Source organism: Schistocerca nitens, chromosome 1 (genome assembly GCF_023898315.1).
Source record: "Schistocerca nitens isolate TAMUIC-IGC-003100 chromosome 1, iqSchNite1.1, whole genome shotgun sequence".
NCBI classification, from domain to species: Eukaryota; Metazoa; Arthropoda; class Insecta; order Orthoptera; family Acrididae; genus Schistocerca; species Schistocerca nitens.
In genome coordinates, this window is record NC_064614.1 from 519,212,091 (window position 1) to 519,233,524 (window position 21,434).

General features: G+C 44.8%; 1 protein-coding gene across 1 annotated transcript in view; it reads right to left on the reverse strand.

Annotated features, from left to right (window-relative positions):
• The window catches only part of LOC126258634 (CCN family member 4), a 308,685-nt gene extending 289,889 nt beyond the window's left edge, over positions 1-18,796 (reverse strand). The window contains exon 1 of the mRNA XM_049955661.1: positions 18,692-18,796. The gene's annotated coding sequence lies outside the window, so the exon portion shown is untranslated. The remainder of the gene's footprint in view (positions 1-18,691) is intronic.
• Positions 18,797-21,434: the final 2,638 nt, after the last annotated feature.

The window sequence follows — 21,434 nt, forward strand, 5'->3', positions numbered from 1 at the left end:
GCTGGATCCCAACGGCCTCGTATCACTAGCAGTCGAGATGACAGGCACCTTGTCCGCATGGCTGTAACGGATCGTGCAGCCTCGTCTCGATCCCTGAGTAAACAGATGGGGACGTTTGCAAGACAACAACCATCTGCACGAACAGTTCGACGAAGTATGCAGCAGCACGGACTACCAGCTCGGAGACCACGGCTACGGTCAGCCTTGACGCTGCATCAGAGACAGGAGAGCCTGCGATGGTGCACTCAACTACGAACCTGGGTGCACGAACGGCAAAACGTCATTTTTTCGGATGAATCCAGGTTCTGTGTACAGCATCACGATGGTCGCATCCGTGTTTGGCGACATCGAGGTGAACGCACATTGCTTGTATTCGTCATCGCCATACTGGCGTATCACCCGGCGTCATTGTATGGGGTGCCTTTGGTTACACGCCTGGGTCACCTCTTGTTCACATTGACGGCACTTTGAACAGTGGACGTTACATTTCAGATGTGTTACGACCCTTTACTCTACCCTTAATTCAATCCCTGCGAAACCCTACATTTCAGCAGGATAATGCACGACCGCATGTTGCAGGTCCTGTACGGGTCTTTCAAGATACAGAAAATGTTCGACTGCTGCCCTGGCCAGCACATTCTCCAGATCTCTCACCAATTGAAAACGTCTGGTCAATGGTGGCCGAGCAACTGGCTCGTCACAATAAACCAGTCGCTACACTTGATGAAGTGTGGTGTCGTGTTGAAGCTGCATGGACAGCTGCACCTATACACGCCATCCAAGCTCTGTTTTACTCAATACTCAGGGGTATCAAGGCCGTTATAACGGCCAGATGTGGTTGTTCTGGGTACTGGTTTCTCAGGATCTATGGACCCAAATTGTGTGAAAATGTAATCACGTGTCAGTTGTAGTATAATATATTTCTCCAATGAATACCCATTTATCATCTGCATTTTTTCTTGGTGTAGCAGTTTTAATGGCCAGTAGTGTATTTGCTTTGGAAACAGACGTTTCACATTAATACTTACTTTCATTTCATTTTATTTTTTATCTTTAGCTCTTTACGATTGATTTCGCCGTCCAGGCTCCGATCCCAGTCATTCCTGTCCTTATTTACTAGTGCAAGAAATTAATTTAAAATATCCTGACTGGCAGCAGCAAATGTTATCTGTACTAATAACAAATCTTTAAAACTGTCGTGTCTCTGTTTGTCTGCTTAAACACGGTTCTCCAAAGGTATTAGACGGATTGTAATGTGGTTCCCGCGGGTAACCTGTATAAAGCTTGGGGCACCGAATAGGCTTTATTTACTTCAAATCGGATCACGGAAAAAATATATCGTGATTTAAAGTTTTATCTAAAACTGTCGAATCTGTCTGTTTCGCTCCCTGAACAGGCTAATCTTTCACATAGGTTTTTACAGGTAAATTGATCGTAGCTGGGGGAACCTTGTAGGCTTTATTTAATCAAAATCTCAAAACAATGGGAAGAAAAGATATCATAATTGAAATGTTTATCCACACTGGTACTGTAAATGCGGAAGTAACTCTGTACGTTACCGTTTTCACGGACCGATTGCTGTGAAATTTGATTTGGAGATAGTCGGAACCCTGGGGAAGAAATGGTTCAAATGGCTCTGACCACTTCAGAGGTCATCAGTCCCCTAGAACTCAGAACTACTTAAACCTAACTAGCCTAAGGATATCACACACATCCATGCCCGAGGCAGGATTTGAACCTGCGACCGTAGCGGTCGCGCGGTTCCAGACTGTAGCGCCTAGAACCGCTCGGCCATACCGGCCGGCCCTGTGGAAGAACAAAGGCTACTGTAGAAAGTGTGTAATGTGAGATACCTATTGAACTGATGAAGAATATTAAGCGAATTATTGAAAATTATATACTCTTTGAATATCTGTTTATACTTTGACTTTTGGTCGTTACCATAATCGTGAAAATGCTTTTATTGGTTGATATGTCCTATATAATACGATTAAAGTTAATGCACCCAATGCTTAGACAATTTTCAATGTGTTTAACCCATACTTCCTCTGTTGCCTAACGTACACACTGCATAATCTATACCGCTTAACTACTCCAACAGCACGATGTACTGATCTGCACTCATGTCCACGCCCCTGTGTAGGCACCGCTCGGCAGTAACGCTATGCATGCCGACGCATCGTGCGTTGCAACAGCTTGGGAGCCGGGAAACCAGGAGCACATCCCGAGCTACGCTTACCCAAACAGGCAGACACTGATGGCAGCAGATGTTACTGCACGCATAGTAGCTTACTTAACATAACATAGCTGCTGATATGCGAGCACAGTAGCAAGAGACAGCTAATTTTAGAATAAACAAACCATTGTTTATGTATTCGTAAGCTTTTACCAAACATTTGTAATAGTATAAATAAAAAATAAATTTCAGAATTTCGACTACAATTAAGCAGATTTTTAAACACTACCGTGAGCACACAATTGCCTGATATGACTTAGGGATGTGATACACATGTATCAAGCCCAAGATGATTCACCGATAGTGGTTATAAGCGCCTGATCAAATAAGACAGGCGTAGGCTTCTTGAGAATAATTTCGCTTTCCCATGACTAATTTGTGCATTTTGCCTTTCAACAGGACATTCTAATCGGTTCTGCCTACTTATTACATAAAGTTTGCTCTGCAGCTGCACTATGAATTGTAACTAAATTATAGTAGCGTGAGTGGCCGAGCGGTTCTAGTCGCTTCAGTCCGGACCCGAGCGACTGTTACGGTCGCAGGTTCGAATCCTGCCTCGGGCATGGATGTGTGTGATGTCCTTAGGTTTAAGTAGTACTAAGTTCTAGGGGGACTGATGACCTCAGATGTTAAGTCTCATAGTGCTCAGAGCCATTTTATAGTAGCTTGAACATCGGATCTTATCTTCTTTATATCTGAGGATTGTTTGGGGCACATACTTCGTAAGACGAATTGAGCGCTGAGGTAACATACTGACTCGTGACCTCCTAACAACTGTCCTTGATTCTCGCAAAAAGATCACAGAATGGACCAAAGTGTTCTCAGTCGTCTCGACAACACAGAAAACATGCTCTACACCTCACAGAACAGGTGGTCTAGAGTGATACTAATGGGCAGTCCTTCAAATACTTTGAAACTATATTGGAGTCATCAAATTGAGAAATGCAACTTTCTTCGCAATGCAGATAATATGTCAATATTTTCCTCCGTGTTAGGATATGATGGTCAGAGAAATATTATTCACATTTCAGCCCATGAGACAACGATATTTCCAGCTTGAAATACGTATACTAGTAACACTCCGTTCATTCCAGTATCACGGATACCCGCCGCGTGGAGTGGCCGCGCGGTTTGAGGCGCTATGTCACGGATTGCGCGGCCCTTCCCACCGGAGGTTCGAGTTCTCCCTCGGGCATGGGTGTGTGTCTTGTACTTGGCGTACGTTAGTTTAAGTCGTGTGTAAGTCCTGGGACCGATGACCTCAGCACTTTGAGCCCTTAGGAATTCACACAAATTTGAACACCACGGTTCGTTGGGCAAGTTACATTATAAAATACATAGACTGCCTGGGACTGTTCCTTCTGAAAGGCTTCTTTTCTGTGACAGTTTCTTCACCGCGTAAGAAGAATACGATTCTGAAATCTACGCTGTAACACAAGTTACTGTCCAGTGAACTGAGAATACAAACACAAATGTCTTCTCACTTGAATGTCGACGATCTTGTAAAAATTACTAATAATATAAAGTCTTTCTAGAAATGGGTCAAACAGACGAAAGAATAATGACAAAATAAAGCAAAATACACTCAAAAATCCGAAATAGCTGCGGTGACAGGGAGTGTACCGATAATCGTACACTTGCTGTCAGGGCGTGCAGACTAGATCAGCCTGTCATATCGCTGGGACGTGGACACACCTTGAATCAGTAGTCGGAACGATTGTGGTTCAGTTCAGTGATTTCTGACGGTGCGAACACTACGTGTCGCCACCTGCTACCGAGTCAAGTATCTACTGAGAACACCTTAACTCGGGGAATATTGCCATCACCACATTGAAGAGCTGTGGGAAGCAACACGACGATGATGTAGGTCAACGTCGACAAAACAGACTCCAACAGCGGAGAAATGGGCTGTAGGCAGACACTTATCTATTGAGTACTCGATAACAACAACCGTTGAGAATCCATACAACCCACATCCGTTTCTTCACCCAAGGCAGCGCAACGCAGATATACCTCTGGTCAACGTCTGCCGGAAGACACAAACGTCGAGTCCAGGGATGCTGCCAGTGTACTCTTGGAACACAGGAGTGCCACGGCACAAGAGTCGCGCTACAATTTGGTATACAGCAGTCGAAGGATAAGAGTGTACCAAAGTCCACATGAAGGAACAATCCTGCTTCGCGGCATTCACGTAAATGCCAGAGGTATACTTGTGTTGTGGATACTTTCAAGAGATCAAATAGATTCTTTCACAAGTTTCCCACCGTATCCCATTAGTGGAGCTCCTAATACCCTACAGTCAGATCTTGGGCACTCAGAAACCTGCAAGCGCCCAGTAGTTTCAGCAAGACGATTACTCTGCAATTCACAATCAAATGACTGGCAGAGGGTTCATCGAACGACCTTCCAGCTATTTCTCTACCGTTCCACTCTCGAGCTGCGTTCGGGAAAAGTGAACACTTAAATTTTTCCGTGCGAGTTCTGATTTCTCATTTTATTATGATGATCATTTTTGCCTATAGACGTAGGCGCCAACGAAACATCCTTTTTTCTCTCGGAGGAGAAGTTTGATGATTGAAATTTCATGGGAAGACCCTGCTGCAACGAAACACTTAGTTTTATTGATTGCCACGCTGGTTCGCGTATCACATCCGGGCACTCTCTCCCTTATTTCGCGACAATACTTAAAGAGCTGCCCTTCTCTGCAATTTTTCGACGCCCTTGCACACTCCTAACTGATACGGATCCAATACGACGCAGAAAAACTCCAGACGATCCTGGACAAGCCTGCTATAAGCAGTCTCTTTAGTAGCCCTGTTTCATTTTCTTTCTGTCAATAAATCGCGGTCTTGGTTTGTTTTCCACGCACCGTTATGTGATCGGTCGAATTTTAAGTTATTCAACTGAGTGTTTAGTTGAATTGACAGCTTTTATATTTTTGTCATTTATCGTGTTACCTAAATAAAGCGGATTTCTTTTAGTACTCACCTGGATGACTTTGCACTTTTCATTGTTTAGTCAACTGCACCTTTTAGTACCATCAAGATATCATATGTAAATCATTTTGCAGCTGTCTCTGATCAGTTAACGGCTTTACGAGATGGTAAATGACAAAGGCATCTGTGAACAATCTAAACTGCGTTTAGTAACTCTGCCTTAGTGGCACTTGATTGCATCTTGCTGCTGGTGTACTATACGTACGACCAGAATCTCTTTTCGAGGGGAACATTCGTTATGGAAACTATTAAAGGCATCTGGCATTGCAGTTCGCGCTAAATTTCGAGCTTCTGCAAAATTTCACCAAACTTGGGGGTTTGTGTTTGCAAACTTGCTACCCAGGTTCCGCAGAAAAAACGCGCTTCCCCCAGCTCTCAGTTGTCATACGCTTTACTGCAGTCGTTTAAACCTGCACCCTATTCTTTTGAATGCAGGTAAAGCTTACCGCTATTCCTTCACTAGAGCACACAAGCAAGAACATTAACTTCTGTCCGCCATTTCATCATGATGTATGAAATCAGGTTGTAATAAAGATCATCTTCCATAAGAACATTAAGCGGCATGACACCGAATCAGAAGTGAGAGCCCTGCAATCTCTCATGTTCTGTCAGACTTGGCATGCTTTCCTCGTTGCTTCAGAAAAAGTGTTCTGACTTGTTGCTGTTTTATGTACCATCGGGAATCAGTACCATCTCGTATTACTTTATTTGGAGTAGATGCCTCAATCCCTGTCGATACTATTTCTTTGAATTTAAACTACATCTGGTTTATGCTTACGTTGCCAGATTGGAAGGAATGGAGACGTTCTCTTAGGAATGCGTCAAGCGATTTTTTTAACAGATGTATTCTGCCTTTTTTTTTGGTGGGTTTGGGTGTTACGTTATTCTGTCTCGCTACAACAACCTTGTGGTTACTATTCCCTGTAGTCGCCATGGTGCTTCCCGTTTGATCAGGGTTATTGTTAAGAGATCAAGTATGTTTTTGCAATATTCACACTTTGGGTGGGCTCCTGAACTAACTGTTCAAAATAATTTTCTGAGGATGTATTTGGTACAATTGAGGAAGAAGCTTTACACCTAGCACCGACTTTAAACTTGTATTTTCGCCAAGTTGTCGAGGGTAGATTGATGTCACCACCAACTATAATAGAGTGATTGGGTACCTATTCGAAATGAGACACAAGTCTCCTTTGAACTGTTAAGCAACTGTATCATCTCAGTCGAGGGCTTGTTGGAAGGAACTGGTTATTAATTTGGTCCGATTGTCAAGGATAGCTTCTATCCATACTAAATTCACTTTCACTTTAACGTAAACTAATTCTTACAGCAATAAACACACCAGCACCAACTGTATTCAATCTATCCTTTCTGAACACTCTTAGGTCCTTTGTAAAAATTTCGGCTGGACGTGTTTCCGGCTTCAGCCAGCTTTTAGTACCTATAAAGATCTGAGCTCCTGTGCTTTGTTTAAGCACTTCGAACTCTGGTAGTTTTCCAATATAGCTACAATATTTGACAACTGCAATACCGATTGTTATTAGGTCTACCTTCCCGTGGTTCCGCTGTACGATTCTAGAATAACGCCCATTCTATAGTTTTCCGAGATCCTCTAACGCAAGAAACTGCCCAGTCCCCTCGACAACCGCTACCCATGTAGCTGCTTCCGGTATGTGGTGGGCCGTGACCTGTGGAGCGGAAACCAGAAAACCACCAACCAATGGCATAAGTCAGGGAATCTGCAGCGCAGATTATTGCTTTTCCATCTGAGCCTCTGATTCAGACCCCACCACTCTGTGCCAAACGACCACAGTCGGTTCTGTGGACGACGCTGCAGGTGATGAGCTCTCACTTTATCTCGTAAGTAAGAAAAAAATGGTTCAAATGGCTCTGAGCACTATGGGACTTAACATCTGTGGTCATCCGTCCCCTAGAACTTAGAACTACTTAAACCTAACTAACCTAAGGACATCACACACATCCATGCCCGAGGCAGGATTCGAACCTGCGACCGGAGCGGTCACGCGGTTCCAGACTGAAGCGCCTTTAACCGCACGGCCACACCGGCTGGCTCGTAAGTAAGACTGGCAGCACTTATCCCTTCAGCTAAATGCCCGAAACCAGAGAGAATCTCTTCGAATCCAAAGCGGAATATGTCTTTAGTACCAACATGAGCCACCGCCTCCAAGTGGCTGCCCCCTGTGTTCTTCGCAGCATCTGGAGGCAGCCTTCCCACGACAGGAATGGCTTCTCCAGGTACGCACACATAGTACCCAGTGGATCCCTTCTCCTACTAAGGAGTCTCATTACGCGTCTAGCGTTGGAGCTCCCAACTACCTGTAATCCCACCCTCCTGGAATGCCCAAACCTTGCAGGCCGAGGAGCTGTAACAGGGCGAGCGACTGCATGTCATTCAGGGACTTCCTCAGCCGCAGGAACTTGCTAGACGTCCGTCGTATCTCCATGTCCTGTCCCCCTAAGATGCCCATTGGCAACCGCCTCAGGCTGTGTGACCGAAGTCAACATCACCTATAACTGTGAGCGAGGGTTCACCAACTGAGCTCACAATGTTTTTCCTGGTGTCTCGTGCGACTGATGTCAGGATGAAAAGCAGATGCCATCAGTACGACAATGGGTATCACTAATTTAAAAAAAATGGTTCAAATGGCTCTGAGCACTACGGGGCTTAACATCTGAGATCATCAGTCCCCTAGAACTTAGAACTGCTTAAACCTAACTAACCTAAGGACATCACAGGCAGGTTTCTAACCTCCGACCGTAGCGGTCACGCGGTTCCAGACTGAAGCGCCTAGAACCGCTCGGCCACACCAGCCGGCTCACTTATTCAATTGCTCTTCATTGCATACCATAGTTCAGTGGGGTAAGTTTTCCTACTTCATACCTATACACTAATTTGGTCTCAAGTAAAATTTTTTACAGTTTTAACCCTGTTAAGCAATATTTATATTCAGTTTACGGTCTGCTTATACCATATACTCCTTATTGTACACTACATGTACTAAAATAATTTTCTTATATTTTTTTCTCAAATTCCATTCAATGTTTTACGTTTCGTCGTCTCTCTTGACAAAGATTGTTTGTTGACACTAGTGCGACCCATTGTTGAGTACTGCTCAAGTGTTTCGAGATGCCGGCCGGAGTGGCCGAGCGGTTCTAGACGCTACAGTCTGGAACCGCGCGACCGCTACGATCGCAGGTTCAGATCCTGCCTCGGCCTTGTATGTGTGTCATGTCCTTATGTTAGTTAGGTTTAAGTAGTTCTGAGTTCTAGGGGACTGATGAACTCAGATACCAAGTCCCATAGTGCTCAGAACCATGTTTTTTTTTTCAGATAATAATTTTTCATTCGCTCCGATTTCGAGTGGACCAGGAAAGGGAGCAAGTAGTAGTAGTATAGTTCGCAGGCTAAGTATACAGATGTAGAGTTCATTTTCCCAGCTCATATAAAACCAACAGCTGTGTTCTACGTTGTACACAGAACAAATGTAAAATGAAACATTGTTATTGTATGTTCTGTCTGTTTTTGCTCATAACCTACTATTCTGTGTGGAATATGTGCGCGAATAAGAATGTTTGAGTGAATGTTTTTCGAATGAGAATAATCTATTGCACTGACTGTCAAATTGGATTAAAAGCCCCTCTTATTTTCTTTGTTTGATTGTAGCACATCTTCAGAAGTGTAGGCAATATCGAGGGTACAGTATGACATGTCAAGTGGACATATGGTTTAAGGTAGATTTCGTAGATCATCAATGTTTGAGTGTAACACTGACCAAAGGTGTCCATTTGACGGGCTATACCATAAAGTTGAAGTGATCAGAAATGAAAATGCAAGAATAAAAGGATATTCAATCCTAATAACGACAGCCAGCGCTGCAGATTGTTCTAATTCAAAAAGTTTACATCGGTTGTCGTTCCAGTTTAAACTAAAATATGAGTGAATGATTAATTTTCATTCCAGTTCTTTTCGGTTAATTGATTATTCAACATGAAATGGGATGTAAATATTCGATTTAAAGTTGCAAACTCGAGTATTTTGGTGACGCATCAGCGTTGTCCTGAACTTGTTTTATACTGAGTGTGATATAGAATGTCATTAATCTAGTCTGCATTATTTAAAATGGAAATTGGTGAAATTATAGGGCTCCTAATTATGGATTATATGCATAACTACTCCGCAATTAATAACATGTAGACACTTAAAGCAACTAACTTAAGAAGAGTGTGTGACAATAAGAATGAGTCCAACCAGTGAAGTGAGTAAACCATCTAACGCTAACCTCTTTCGTGACCCATCCAACTTTCTTAATACGTGACGTTACTTTCGCAATGTGACTTTACTGTTACATATCTCTATTATTTGATTTGTCTGCGTTATAACGAAGTTATCTAGTGAGTACACTGCAGTAGTGTGTCTGAGAGGGCAGCATTCTACTAGCCACGGCGGGCGTTGTGGTGATGGAAGTGTCCCTGTAGCTTCAATTGCCGGCTGAATGACAGTTGCTGAATCTCACAAGGCCTATTTTGGCGGCAGGGGGGGGGGGGGGGGGAGGGTGGTGAGGTAGCAATAGGCATTTCACAGAACTCGGGCAGCGACCCGGTCAACCTCTATTGAAAGCGAAGTTGGCGCCTGCATCTCTGATTTAGTGTACTTTGTGTGACTTCAAAGGTCCAGATTTCGTGGCACCATCTTGTCAGCGTTGATGAGTTCATTATGTTCGCTCTAAAAATTTGGTTTAGCCAGTAATACTGTGTTACAGTGGACAGCGTTTTTGGCAGGTACGGTCGCCCTTGTGATTAACTTTCGGAATCACAAGAGGAGTAGGTATACTTGGAAAAGGCCGGGTGATACGGAAAGATTTCAGTTAGATTACATCACGGTCAGACAGAGATTCCGAAACCAGATACTCAATTGTAAGGCGTACCCAGGAGCAGATATAGACTCAGACCACAATATATGAATAGTAGGCTGAAGTTTAAGAGATTAGCCAGGAAGAATCAGTACGCAAAGAATTGGGATGCGGAAGTACTAAGGAATGACGAGATATGGTTGTAGTTCTCTAAGGCTATATCAATAAGAAATATCTCAGTAGGCAGTACAGTTGAAGAGGAAAGGACATCTCTGGAAAGGGCCATCACAGAAGTTGAGAAGGAAAACGTAGGTACAATGATGGTAACTGCGAAGAAACCATCGGTAACAGAAGAATTACTTCAATTCATCGATGAAAGGACGAAGTACAAGATTGTCGGAAGGACAGACTCGGCATACAGGAAAGTCAAAACAACCTTCGGTGACATTAAAAGCAAAGGTGATAACATTAGGAGTGCAACTGGAATTCCACTGTTAAATGCAGAGAAGAGATCGGATAGGTGGAAAGAATACATAGAAAGCCTCTGTGAGGGGGAAGATTTGTCTGATGTGATAGAAGAAGGAACAGGAGTCGATTTAGAAGAGATGGGGAATCCAGTATTAAAATCAGAATTTAAAAGAGCTTTGGAAAGCTTAAGATCAAATGAGGCAGAAGGGATAGATAACATTCCATCAGAATTTCTAAATTCATTGGGGGGAAGTAGCAACAAAACGACTATTCTCGTTGATGTAGAATGTACAGGGTGTTTCAAAAATGACCGGTATATTTGAAACGGCAATAAAAACTAAACGAGCAGCGATAGAAATACACCGTTTGTTGCAATATGCTTGGGACAAAAGTACATTTTCAGGTGGACAAACTTTCGAAATTACAGTAGTTACAATTTTCAACAACAGACGGCGCTGCAAGTGATGTGAAAGATATAGAAGACAACGCAGTCTGTGGGTGCGCCATTCTGTACGTCGTCTTTCTGCTGTAAGCGTGTGCTGTTCACAACGTGCAAGTGTGCTGTGGACAACATGGTTTATTCCTTAGAACAGAGGATTTTTCTGGTGATGGAATTCCACCGCCTAGAACACAGTGTTGTTGCAACAAGACGAAGTTTTCAACGGAGGTTTAATGTAACCAAAGGACCGAAAAGCGATACAATAAAGGATCTGTTTGCAAAATTTCAACGGACTGGGAACGTGACGGATGAACGTGCTGGAAAGGTAGGGCGACCGCGTACGGCAGCCACAGAGGGCAACGCGCAGCTAGTGCAGCAGGTGATCCAACAGCGGCCTCGGGTTTCCGTTCGCCGTGTTGCAGCTGCGGTCCAAATGACGCCAACGTCCACGTATCGTCTCATGCGCCAGAGTTTACACCTCTATCCATACAAAATTCAAACGCGGCAACCCCTCAGCGCCGCTACCATTGCTGCACGAGAGACATTCGCTAACGATATAGTGCACAGGATTGATGACGGCGATATGCATGTGGGCAGCATTTGGTTTACTGACGAAGCTTATTTTTACCTGGACGGCTTCGTCAATAAACAGAACTGGCTCATATGGGGAACCGAAAAGCCCCATGTTGCAGTCCCATCGTCCCTGCATCCTCAAAAAGTACTGGTCTGGGCCGCCATTTCTTCCAAAGGAATCATTGGCCCATTTTTCAGATCCCAAACGATTACTGCATCACGCTATCTGGACATTCTTCGTGAATTTGTGGCGGTACAAACTGCCTTAGACGACACTGCGAACACCTCGTGGTTTATGCAAGATGGTGCCCGGCCACATCGCACGGCCGACGTCTTTAATTTCCTGAATGAATATTTCGATGATCGTGTGATTGCTTTGGGCTATCCGAAACATACAGGAGGCGGCGTGGATTGGCCTCCCTATTCGCCAGACATGAACCCCTGTGACATCTTTCTGTGGGGACACTTGAAAGACCAAGTGTACCGCCAGAATCCAGAAACAATTGAACAGCTGAAGCACTACATCTCATCTGCATGTGAAGCCAGACACGTTGTCAAAGGTTTCGGGAAATTTCATTCAGAGACTACGCCATATTATTGCTACGCATGGTGGATATGTGGAAAATATCGTACTATAGAGTTTCCCAGACCGCAGCGCCATCTGTTGTTGACAATTGTAACTACTGTAATTTGGAAAGTTTGTCTGCCTGAAAATGTACTGTTGTCTCAAGCATATTGCAACAAACGGTGTATTTCTATCGCTGCTCGGTTAGTTTGTATTGCCGTTTCAAATATACCGGTCATTTTTGAAACACCCTGTAGGAGTCTGGCAGTATATCATCTGACCTTCGGAAAAGCAACAGCCACACAATTCCAAAGACAGCAAGAACTGACAAGTCTGAGAATTATCGCACAATCAGCTCAACAGGTCAAGCATACACGTAGCTTACAAGAATAATACACAGAAGAATGGAAAAACAATTGAGGATACGCTAGATGACGATCAGTTTGGCTTTAGAAAAGGTAAAGGCACGAGAGTGACAATTCTGACGTTGCGGTTAATAATGGAAGCAATACTAAAGAAAAATCAAGACACGTTTATAGGATTTTTCGGCCTGCAAAAAGCGTTCGACAATGTAAAGTGGTGCAAGATGCTCGAAATTCTGAAAAAAGTAGGGGTAAGCTATAGGGAGAGACGGGTCATACACAACATGTACAACAGCCAAGAGGCAATGATAAGAGTCGACCACCAAGAACGAAGCGCTCGCATTAAAAAGGGTGTAAGACAGGAATGTAGACTTTCGCCCCTACTGTTCAATCTGTACATCGGAGAAGCAATGATGGAAATAAAAGAAAGGTTGAGGAGTGGAATTAAAATTCAAGGTGAAAGGATATCAATGATACGATTCGCTGATGACATTGCTATCTTCAGTGAAAGTGCATGATCTGCTGTACGGAATGAACAATCTAATGGGCACAGAGTATGGATTGAGAGTAAATCGAAGAAAGACGATGGTAATGAGAAGTAGTAGAAATGAGAATAGCGAGAAACTTAACATCAGAACTGATGGTCACGAAGTAGATGAAGTTAAGGAATTCTGCTACCTAACCAATGACGGATGGAGCACGGAGGGCATCAAAAGCAGACCAGCTATGCCAAAAAAGGTTCCTGGCAAAGAGAAGCCTACTAATATCAAATATCGGCCTTATTTTGAGGAAGAAATTTCTGAGAATGTACGTCTGGAGTACAGAATTGTGTGGTAGTGAAACATTGACTGTGGGAAAACCAGAACAGAAGAGAATGTGGTGCTACAGACGAATGTTGTTAGGTTTATTGACAAGGTAATGAAAGAGGAGGTTCTGCGCAGAATCGGAGAAGAAAGAAACATGTGGGAAACACTGAAAAGGAGAAGGGACAGGATGATAGGATATCTGTTAAGATATGAGGGAATGACTTCCATGGTAATAGAGGTAGCTGTAGAGGGCAAAAACTGTAGAGGAAGACAGATATTGTAATACATCCATCAAATAATTGAGGACGTAGGTTGCAAGTGCTACTCTGACATGGAGCGGTTGGCACAGGAGGGGAATTCGTGGCTGGCCGCATCAAACTGATGAAAAAAAAAAGGTTAACGTCTATCGAAAAATGTGCGTTTTGTAAGCAAAAGGAGGTAAATAATGTGCACATTGTCATGCTTTTTCATAAACTTAGCAACAATTCTCACCCATCACACTGGCATCAGCATATCCTCCACGTAGAGTTTTTTTACACAGTGTAGAGTTTAGGGCAGAGAACTTTGATTCCGGGCAGTTTGTTCCAGTCCGTGGTGGGGACAGCTTTCTGCCCTGGGCCGATAGAGACGGTATCATCTATGGCTTGGTACTGGGTAGCTCACAGTTGCTGTTTAAGGGAATGTAAGTAGTACAATGGTGGTAGCGCTATCCATATTCTGTGCGGCTCCGTACTTTTCTTACTTTGGCACTCCATTTGAGTTGGTTACTTTGGATACATTTGCACCTTCTTGTTGTAACGCTGACTTTGATTACGTGAGCTATCCAGATAATCAGATCTTGTTGTAATGACTCCATAAAGTCTCGCACAGTTTTTGGAACCTCCCACAGTTTAGCGTCATTTTGTAATTTGATTTGAATTACACAAGTTTTGGTCTTTGTTAATCCCACTGTGATTTACATCAGTCATGGCAGAAAATAACTATTAGTCTTAGCCTTGACGTATATTTCAAGATCTTTTAAATGGTTCAGTTTCTTGTTCTGTTCAGGCGAGCCATTAAAAAACAAACGTAACCGATTGTGTTCCCCGTTGGTTCATTTTACTGTGTCGGCTTTGTCCTCGTGCACAGTGGCCAACTACAAGGATAACTTATTTATTAATTTGTCGAAGCAGTGGGAATAGCAGCTGCTCGTGTTGTATCAGAATAACTTAGTTATTGGTCGAACAGTCCATGGGTGTACTGCCGGTTCATGGTGTCCAACGGGCACAATATTTCAGCGACCAGAGATATCGCTATTGCCAGGTGCTCTGACGAACTGAGACTTTAGGAGATCTCTGGATCTCGTTGCTTTTATAGTTCTCGCACTACTTGCCTACTTAACTGTTATTTTCGTTCGGCTTGATTCTGCTCGTTTTTGGCGCTCTAGTTGTCATTTTTGTTAAACTATTACGTTTACTGCGTGATTTTATTCACGAAATAGGCTGAGCTCAAGAGGGTACGCGGCAGGCTGATATCCCCTCCCACCGTGAACCCTTCCCGCCACGGTCCGCGCGTCAGTGGTCACGGAATCGCTAGCGTCGTGGTCTGTGGTAGCGTTGATTTAGGTGCTCTTTCCGCCCTCGTCGCCACATCGTTTTGTCTGCTGAGAGTCTTCTTAATTAAGCTTAGTGCTGGTTTACAAGCCCTGATAAGATTATAGCCGCAATCTCGGCTGACGAGATCGTCCGCAGTGCGAATTTCTACGACCTCCCTAACGGCACTGTCCCAGTCTTTGGAAGTCTGTGCGAAGATCCTGGTACTTTGTACTCCATCGCGTAATTGTCGGACAAAGAGTGCTCTGCGACCGCTGATTTGTTGAAATACGTTACTCGAATGTGTCTCTGGTGTTCTCGGCAACGATCTTCGACGGTACTCACTGTTTGTCAAATATGTGTCTACCCACATTGAGTCAGATTCTGGTATACGTCAGTCTTACGTTAACCGCGATCACCTTTGATCCTTCCCAATAATACTCATGATTTGTTGGGTAGGCAAAAGGTCATTTTTACTCGATGCTTCTTCAATATGCATCCGATTTTTTCCCGATAGTGCACCAGTGTACGCTATAAAGACAATGACTGCCTCTTCCTCTGTGACTTCTTCCATCTCCTCAGGTTGTACATGTATCGTGGGACGGAGTGATCGTAATCTGCCATTCTGGGAATCCTTTTTCTCGGAATACAGTTCTGATGTATTCCAGCTCTTGGGATAGACTGCGTTTGAGATGATGCGCGCACTGTATGCTAGTGTTTTTAGTACCCCATTCTTCTGTGAAGAGTGGTGACAGCTGTGCAAATACAGATCAGTGTGCGTGTTATTCCGATACACCCCATGGCCCAGGGCGCCGTCAGCTCTCCTCGGGAGGTCAGTTCGACAGTGGACCTGACGATGGCGACTTGTCTGATCGTCGAAATATTGTATCCGTTGTACACTGTGAACCGGCAGTAGTGTCGCGTACTGTTCTATCAAAAAATACGCCGGTAGGAACTGAAGAATAACGACATAGATGTTACTTTTTTGAAGGAATGAGCATCTTTAGCCACTCATATCAGTACGACTACATTTATCCTGACATTCAGTGTCACAACAACGAGCTTTGCAATTGTTCTTCTCGCATCAGTACATGTACTGTAAAATATTGTTTTGTGAAAGCGACGAGCGTTGGACAAGCAAGACTCGTATCACTGGCGCAAAAGCTGAGAAGGTTCAGTGTTACTGATTTTGACTTCTTACTTGTGTAGCGGTCTGCCGTTACACGACTGCTACAGAGGGTGGGAAGCCATTCTTCCATGGTCAGTAAGGTGAGACTTACTCCCTTCCAGCACGGGAATTGTGAGTTTGATGATCTGGCGAGGACTGCAGGAGTCTGTCGCAGGTGAAGGTGACCGCAGCAGTTCAGGAACACTTATTCATTAATCTACAGCAGATACAGGTCCACACCCTTGTCCAGTGGGTACTGTCTACAGTCGATCATCAGTATTTCCGTATCGGTGGGCACGCGAACCCCTGGGCGGCAGCGCACTTCGGCAGCTTTGAGCAGTGCTGGTGGCGGCAGCGGCGTCTGCGAGTTGCAGTCAGCGCAGCATTCTTTCAGGCCGTAGCTATTGCTTTTAGCACACAGGCTAAGGCTCCACCGGATTTCTCAGGCAGAATGACGACGTTGATTCTCAGATGGCGAGGAGCATGGCTAGCTACAGGAGACTGCCTGCCCTGACGCATCGGCCCGATGCACTCGCTCAACGAACTCTCCGCAAGTGGTACACAGATATTTATATCACCTTCGCGATGAGATTTTTTGCAGTCCAGAGACGGTGACATGTATAGATGACTGACGCAATACAACATCGACGCGTCGTTGATGGAGTCCTGCCACGCTTTGAAGTAGCTTGTGGGGTGGTTTGCAGTTCGTTTGTGCCGTCAGTCGCGTGCTTTCCTAGTGGTGTGTGGATCACTGTGTCCCGAAATCCCACGGCATTGCGCTGTTCCATCCACACCACAACATTTGAGTGACTACTATACTAACTATTTTCTGGTGACCAGTGAATGGTGAGTAAAAACCTCAACCATCTTCAGCATAGGGATGGGAAAAACCGACCAGCTAAAAACGATACCAGTATATAATAATCGCCCGCATCTCGTGGTCGTGCGGTAGCGTTCTCGCTTCCCACGCCCGGGTTCCCGGGTTCGATTCCCGGCGGGGTCAGGGATTTTCTCTGCCTCGTGATGGCTGGGTGTTGTGTGCTGTCCTTAGGTTAGTTAGGTTTAAGTAGTTCTAAGTTCTAGGGGACTTATGACCACAGCAGTTGAGTCCCATAGTGCTCAGAGCCATTTATATAATAATCGACATTTTTTGTTATCTGTTTGCTCTCAGTTGTAAAAGTTCTCTTTCTTATTTCTTACAATTAACCGAATAAACAAAAGCGACTTATTAATTAGCCATTCCAGCAGTGCTAAAACTTTTCTCTTTTAAATAAATATTTTACAGCGAGGAAGTAATTTTTATTCGCAAAATTGTCATTGGTTTGAAATATTGCGTTATTTTAGAAAGTGGAAGAAGCCAGCCGTGACATTTTAATAACACTACCAACAGACACGAGAAACAAACACATGACGCTAGGTGTTTCATCTAATTAGCATCCGCAGCTGAGGAACATATCTTTCAGGCAGATTTGTGTTCTACGAACATGGCTTGAGAAATGGTACAGCACTGCTGAGACAATAACGTCTCTGTTGTCATGTGTCGTTGTTTAAGATAAGCATGCACGTGTAGAGAGCAAGACTTGTCCCTACCTGGTCTATACGGTACTTTTTTCGCTGTCGTTATTGGAGATCTGTTATACCGCAGAATGGCACCAACCTTAGGAAATATTTACGAAGTGACGTAGCACTGAGGTACAATGCTTCAATTGCTTTAAAAGTTTAATAACTGGCCTGCCGTTTTAATGATGTGATAAAAGAGGAACGAAATTATGGTAACAGTAATAAATTAGAAACTTAAAAACAATAGTTATTCATACATATTATGCTGCATGTGTCTATATAATATGCCTTAACCTGATTACAGCCCTCGACAACGTACAAATTATCAAGAAAAAGACTGTTCATCAACGTCAGTTTTCATCCTTTATCACTGACTATTCGTAATGTCCAAACTGTGGTATGATCTACGGTTACAACATGATTTCTGAGGAGAGTTTCTAATAATTAGAATCAATAGGAGAATAATGGTGATTTTCTGTAGAATTCAACCACATATCACTTTTCGAGAAAAGCAACAGACGGTGGACGCATTAAGTTTTCTTTATATACCTATGTAATTTAACATTTAAATTCTATGTGTCTTGAAACTGAGAGTTTCAAAACTTTTCTATCTTTTATCAATTTCTACGTTTGTTACAGGAAATAACGGGAACAAAAAACTGAAAATCGGTTACTTTGGAAACTGGTTATATTGAGAGGTTTTAACAGTCAGGTTAAACTGGCGTGGGGAAAAAGCGATACAACCGAAAGCTGTTGTATCAGCAATAACCACCATTCCTTTTTCAGTAGTACACATATTCTTCCCGTATTAAATTAGACCTTTTAATTTCACATTATGATAAACATTAGTTGTATTAGAACACGTACTTCTGTTATGGATAGATTTGAGAAGTCTATTTCTTGTCATGCAGATGGCGCTGTTTCATATCTAGTTATACCTTCAACTTCCTTCATAAAAAATTATGAACATATTAAAGAGCCACTGGCTAATAGTTTGAAGGCCATTATGAGCCACTCGAGATGCTTGTGTAAATATCAGAGAGAAATGGACGCAGCACTGAAGCGTGTGGAGCCCGTACTTCAGGACCTGGTAAGTCTCCCCAGAAGTCCTGAGAGCGGTCTCCGAGTGTAGCGTGACGCGGCGACTGCGGCGGCAGTTGAGGTCCCGGCCCGCCAGCTCGTTAGCGTCGCCCACACAAAGACGCCGCCCCGCCACCTCCGCCGCCCCCTCCGCCGCCCCCCACCACAGCGACTCTAATTGGGGCCCGCAGCGACGCCAGACAAACGCGGGCCGACGCTGCCGCCCTGTTCGTTACTGCCGAGGGCCGACAAATTACTGCCGCCTCATTGGTCCGGCAAGTGGCCCGCCGCGACCGCGGCCGCCAGCCAAACACGCTGCGCGCTCCAAAACTGCGGAACTAAAAACGCGCCGTCACTGAGCGTTGCAGACAAATTAGCGTTTGGCCTGTAAAGAAAATATGGAAACGTACTGCAGTGAAGGAAAGCAGATAAAGTCACGGAGAAATACTGAGCGTGTAAAAGAAAGGAGATCCTGTAATGGTTTCTTTCTGGTTTATAGAAAGTGTGTGTCGTTAAACCCATGAAGATCGAAATAATAGCAGTACACGTAGTTCATTATCTACCGGATGTCCCTCCTAAGAGTCGTGAGGCTCATTTTCTCTGGTGTCTCGGCAGACACTATGCGTTCAAAAGTATCCAGACACCTGGCTGAGCCAGTTCGTGGCGCCCTCCTGCGGTAACGCTGGAATTCAATATGGTGTTGACCCACCCTTAACATTGATGACAACTTCCGCTCTCGCAGGCATACATTCAGTCAGGTGCTGGAAGGTTTATTGGGGAATCGCAGCCCATTCTTCAAGGAGTGCTGCACTGAGGTGACGTATCGATGTCGTTCGGTGAGACATGCCACGAAACGGCGTTCCAAACCATACCAAGGGCGTTCAGTATCATTCAGCTCAGTCCTTTGTGCACGCCAGTCAATTACAGGGGTGTTATTGTCGTGTAACCACTCCGCGACAGGCCGTCAATTATGAACAGGTGTTTTATCGTGTTGCAAGATGCAAACGCCATCCCCGAATTGCTCTTCAACAGTGGCAAGCAAGAAGGTGCTTAAAACATCAATGTAGGCCTGTGCTGTGAATGCAGACACAAAGAGTGCATGAGGAGGACCCGTTAGACATTAGGCCGCTGTGGAAGGGCCACATCACTGTGATGGCGAGGGAGTCGCCACCCCCACGGGGTCCCATCACTCTATATACCTCCAGAATGCCCGTCCTCAGCATCGACGTCATCCACCCAGGAGACAGACGTCTCGCGGGGCCTGTTCTGTGGAACACTATCAGAGGTGCCCCTCAGATGTTGTTCCATATCGGATGGCGGACGGCTGTCGTCCGACATGCGGCCAGACAGAAGAAAAGCGGAAGTCGGTAAAGCTCCACGATCAACAACCAAGGAGTCAGGTCAGGCAGCTTCCATCTGCAGACAGCCATCGTTAGTTGGTACTCCCCTCGACGGCAGTATTGGAGCGATAGGTAAAACGTCCATCACGTCGTCGAGAGGAGCCACCGACTGACTCAGAGTGGGCGGAACACCCAGCCTCACCGCAGACGGGTACAATAGAGGTGGTACAGTGGGTGCTGCAGGGAGAGCGACCTTTCCAACGGGCATCTGAACTATTCTAAGTCGGAGACATTCAGAACGGACACAACTCTCCAGCCCACAACCGGAATAAGTGAGCGGCTGGCCATCGAACGTGACGACAGGCCTGCATGTGGCAATGACCAAGTAAAAATGCATGTGTTTCCTCAGTTCAATTTTTATCTGACGGTCATAACGGAGGACACGTCTTGTATGTTTTGAACGTCTTCTATGTTTCAGCAATGTGAGTGACGAAGTTGTCGTGAGGTTTAAAGAAGGCCACCGAAATCTTCGACGGCACCTCAAACGGGAGTTCGAAAACCCTCAGCAACCTCAGCTACGACAGCCCATATGTGGCTATCAGAGTATCGGAACTTGAGTTCGGTGTCATGGCGTCGCACAACGTCGGCGAACGGCTCTTCATTCGGCGATTCACACAATGGTACTAAGGATAGTAAAATGAATTCCGAGAGCATATTGAAGCGGGAGACGCAATTCGTCCCGTGTAATTCGTGCTATTTCATCCACTTTTGATTGTTCATGAACCGATGGAAACTTTATTTTAATCGTGACATGGCGATAGGAAAAAGTCATGACTGTTGATGAATTCAGACACGAAGACGCGGAAGTAAACAAACGCACTCTTGCTCGCAAGCAGCACACCAGGCGAGACCCGAACAAGGCGTGAGCGCAACACCACTGTTGAAGGCAGACTGCCATTGCGATTGAACTGCCCACTGTCGCAAGAGGTACCCACAGTACCTCGAAATCTTCGACACTCATTTTCTCAGAAACGCTCCAGTGTCTACGGATAAGCCGAGACAGGTGTTCGCTCAGTTTGGCTCCTCTTCCACTGATCGAAGTTTCCCTGAAATGGAACTTCCCGCGTTCTCCTCGTAAGCGGCGGTGCTGCAGGGTGATAGCAGTCAGCGCGGATCAGCACAATGCTGTTCCTGCTGGAGCACTGGTTCAAATGGTTCAAATGGCTCTGAGCACTATGGGACTTAACATCTGAGGTCATCAGTCCCCTAGGACTTAGAGCTACTTAAACCTAACTAACCTAAGGACATCACACACATCCCTGCCCCAGGTAGGATTCGAACCTGCGACCGTAGCAGTCGCACGGCTCCGGACTCAAGCGCCCAGAACCGCTCGGCCACCGTG